The 4,313-nt window shown below is 46.5% G+C and overlaps 1 pseudogene; it reads right to left on the minus strand.

The window, feature by feature from the left end:
- Window positions 1-3,019: 3,019 nt before the first annotated feature.
- Window positions 3,020-3,477, minus strand: LOC102244608 (annotated as a pseudogene).
- Window positions 3,478-4,313: the final 836 nt, after the last annotated feature.

The following is a 4,313-nucleotide window of genomic DNA, read 5'->3' on the forward strand; positions in this document are numbered from 1 at the left end:
CCATGTTGAAAAGGGCATGTGCTACTGCAGGCAATGGACATTTCTGCTCTGGGTACCACCCATCCGGATGCATCCAGGGGCTGGTCATCTTTTCCATATCTCACACTGAAATACAACAGTGGGTTCAGTACCTGCCGGAGCATTTGAACAGATTCAGAGCATAACTGAATAAGATGAGAATGGATTAAGCGGGACGAGAAAAGACTGGACCATCCATTCTCATCTTAAGCCCCGCTCTTTGCTGTGGGTAGGCCTCCTTGACCTCAGGAAAGGGCGGGAGTCTGGCTCTTTAAACTGAGTGCTGAATTTGGTGGTATCTATGTAGTGCTTGAGGAAATCGGAGGATTGGCGATTGAATATGAACTTGGGATAGTCCAAGTTGCTCCGGGGAGAGGAAAAGGCCTCAAGGGAACTTAATGCAGTAAAGAGTTTGGCTAGCCCTGGTCGGTGTGTTCAGTGGTCAGAGCATTTGCCCATGGACCAAGGGTCATGGGTTTGATTCATGGTCAAGGGCACATACCTGGGTTGCAGGTTTAGTCCCTGGCCATGGTCAGGTCTCATGCAGGGGTCAACTAATCGATGTGACATGATGATGTTTTTCTCTCTCTTTCTTTCCCTCCCTCCCTCCCTTCCACTCTCTCTAAAAATCAATGGAAAAAATATCCTCAGGTGAGGATTAAAAAATAAAAAAGAATTTGGGTAGCAAGGAAAAGGAAGGGAGGAAATTTATTTTGCTTCAGCAGCAAGGTAAGACATACAGGTGAAAAGTCAGGGGGGAGGTCCAGAGCGAGCAAGGGGCAGTGAGAAATGGGATTGAAGACAAAGAAGATTAGACCCGATGTCTTGTGTATTAGAAGCCCTATAGGTGTCTGAATGGGGTCCTCTTTTGCTGAACATGGTATTTTTGTAAATAAAATATTAACTTCTTGCAAACATCCTTTGATTAGATATATCTTTTTAGGGTAATATATATATTTTTTTTTTTGCCATTTGGTGATATTTGTTTCAGTGTGCATGTTAAAAACATAAGCAAGAAAAAAATCTAATTTGTGACATTTTGATGGTTGTCCAAGGGAAATTGAGAAAGATACCTTGCCAGCCCCCAGGTTTCCCTCTTCTTAGTTTCCCTTCTCTGTGCTTTCTTCCTTTTCAGGCGGGTCATAGTTTTATGTCCCCACTCTTCTCTTTCCCATCACACCCTGCTCTCTGGAAAAGGGACTCTTATCTGCCACTCAAATGTTGTTTTAACCAGGGGCCACTCACCCAGAAGTTTGATCCCTCAGAGAAGAATAACAATCCTGGTTATGTCTTGAGGAATGTCACTCATTGGGAATCAGGGAAGACCGAGATGTTGATGGGTCAGGGCCCTTTTCCAGAGACTAGGAATCATCCAAGTGAGTGGCCTCTTCACCTATACTTTCTGCTCCCAGTCTTTCCACTGTCCATGTGCTATTACAATGTATTTCTTCTTCTTTTTTCTTCCAAGTTTGAGACCTTGGATTTCTGGGTGAAATCCATTTCCTACCAAAGCTGCAAGAATCAGAAACTTCTTTGGAGCCCTTTCCCTAAAAACTGCTTCTGTCCATGGGTGAGGCTCAGGCATGACCTGGCTGGGCCCTTTTCCGCACAACAGTCCTGTGATGAGCAACTTCCAATAGCCTGCCCACTAGACACCCAATTATGAACAGACTTATGAAAACATTTAAAGAACTGCGCTGGCAGCCGAAGAATAAGACATGGCCCATGCCCATGAGAGTTAGCCATGCAGATTTTGGAGATAGAAGCCAGCAACCTAATGCAGGAATCCTTTCTTGGCGATCCCAATGCTGGTTACCCATCTTGCTTGAGTCCCTTCCCACAACCTTCTCTTCATTGTTTTTTTAATCTCTTTTTCCCCCCAAATAAAAATACTTTATTTTTGTCTTAGTCAGCAGCTAATATAAAACTATCTTGACCTTTCAAGCCAACTTTGTTCTTTCCTCAACCTCTTCTTTGGATCATGAATTCATTCAGAGCCAATGGGGGGGGGGGGGGGGGGTAAAGCCAACTTTGTTCTTTCCTCAACCTCTTCTTTGGGTCATGAATTGATTTAGAGCCAATGGTGTGTGTGTGTGGGGGGGGGGGGGGGGGGGGGGAGGAGGGAAAAGCCAAATTGTGAAGAAAACAGGTATATTCCCCTTCCTAAAAATCAAAGCTAGAATTTTTAGCTCTTAAAATGTTTCCCCCAACTCGTGTCAGGTTGAGGGACTTCACTGCAGTGACTCAGGAAGGGGCAGTCTCCCTCCTTCCAAATCACCCCCATCAGATAACACCCGTTGCCAAGAACCAAGCCAGAGGATTGGATGAGATGCCACATACAAGGAGGTTCCAGAGTGTTCAGACATTTATGTCTGGCACGAAGGAAAAACACACACACCTTAATTTGGGAGTGACAAAATAAATACTTCAGGATCACTCACAATATACAACAAAAAAGGAAGGCAAAGGACCGGCTACCTCAAGGCTATGAGCTCCACAGCACTCAGCACAGTTATCCTCAGACGTAACTGCTTCCCGTGGCCAGCTCCTTCCTGCCTCCTGGGGAAGCACAACAATGTCAAGGGGCTCCCATGGTCATCGGCACCACCATCCTACCTTCAAGAATTTCAAACAAGGATACAGGTTCAGTTCTTCCTTTTGCATTTAGATAAGACTGCTGTTTACCATACCGGTTTTATATGCTCTAGTACAGCTTCAAAAAGTATAAACGCATTGAAATCAAAACATGAAATATTAGGAATTAAGAATAACACGGGGGCCAAAATCCATGGTGTGAGGCAGCCAGTGGCATAGTTTATATGCACGTCACCCCACCTCACCCTCTCCAAGGCTCAGGAAGCCAACAAGCAGCCACGGCAAGGCCCCTCCAAGACTCCGTGGTGGTCATGATCTAACAGCCAAGTCTGAAGCAGCAACTCAAACCAACACCAAGCGGGGCTGCTGTACCCAAAGAAGCCCCCGTGTCTTGTGTGATAGGATTTCAGGTCCCGGGAGACTGCTGCCGTGCTGGGGTGGGGCTCCCTCGGCAGCAGAGTGATGCTGGAGATCCATGCTGACAGCTGCGCTTGGTCTGCATGTCATCAAGGGTCTGCTGCAGTTCCTCATCTTCAAATCGCCCCTCCAGGCTGGGGGTCAGGGCCTTGGACTCCTCAGCCGTCTCTGGACAAAGGTTGGCCAAACAGGCCAACTCCAACCTCCCAAGCTTCTCACCGAGCTGCGGACACTGGCAATGGTCTCTCTGTTTCTGGAACGGCTGAAAGGAGCTGTGTAGTTTAAAGGCTTCATGCAAGTTCCTGTTCGTCCTGCACTCTCATTCTGTTGCTTTCGATGCTCCAGAAGCCCGTGAACTTCTGAATTTAGAAATGTCTCGGCTGCTTCAAACTCTTTGGGGAAGATGCGCTGTGAGGCGTCCTCCTCTAGGGCGCCACCCACCGCCATCGCCAAGCCGACACCGGTTTTTTAATCTTTTGTAGAACAGCTCCAGCCATGACAAATTCTCGCCTCAAACGTTACACTAAAATCTGCTTCCTTGTAACTTCCTCCCATGGAGGAAATACATTCCTTTCCACCGCCAGAGTCTTAGATGAGAATATGGAGGCTCCATTACAAGTGGGGGCATCCCAGGGAGGCTCAATCCTGGGCTTAGCTGCTGCAGTGGCCTGGATCTCCAGGTTAGGGTTGGGCAGGATTCCAGAACAGGTTCTGTAGGAACTCCATGCATTAGCTGGTCCCTCTGCACTTGTCCCAGTTATGGGATAGCCCAGGGTTCTTAGAAGAATGGAGTCACCTAAGAAGAACGATGGAAGAGTAGAAGGGCTTGGCTATGATATTTCTTACTGTGTCTATAACTATAACCTGGCCTGGGCTGGAGGGATGGGGTGCAACAATTCCCAAGGAGGAAGACATGTTAGTAGTCTTGAGGGGGGGGAAATGTCTAAAGTGGGTGCTCAATCTTATAGACCAATGTGGTGCCTACGTAAGGATTCTAATTATAACCTTGTATTCAATATTGAATTTCTGAACTTTCTTTGCTCCCTGTGTCAGGTCACAGATATTCAGAAAAGATAGGGTTTGATAAAAGAGGGATGGCAGGATTTTTTTATTTGCTACCATGTGCTTTTGACTTTTAGATACCAAAGGTTATTGCACATGAAAAACTATCCCAAGTTAGGTACCGTCTGCAAGAGAAGACCAAGACTCATGTCATAATTTGACGGCCATGCCAGGGGTCTAGCTCTTGATTTTTGTCTCTCCAGCTATCTTATTTGTCAACA

The sequence above is a fragment of the Myotis brandtii genome, unplaced genomic scaffold (genome assembly GCF_000412655.1).
Source record: "Myotis brandtii unplaced genomic scaffold, ASM41265v1 scaffold871, whole genome shotgun sequence".
Taxonomy (NCBI): Eukaryota; Metazoa; Chordata; class Mammalia; order Chiroptera; family Vespertilionidae; genus Myotis; species Myotis brandtii.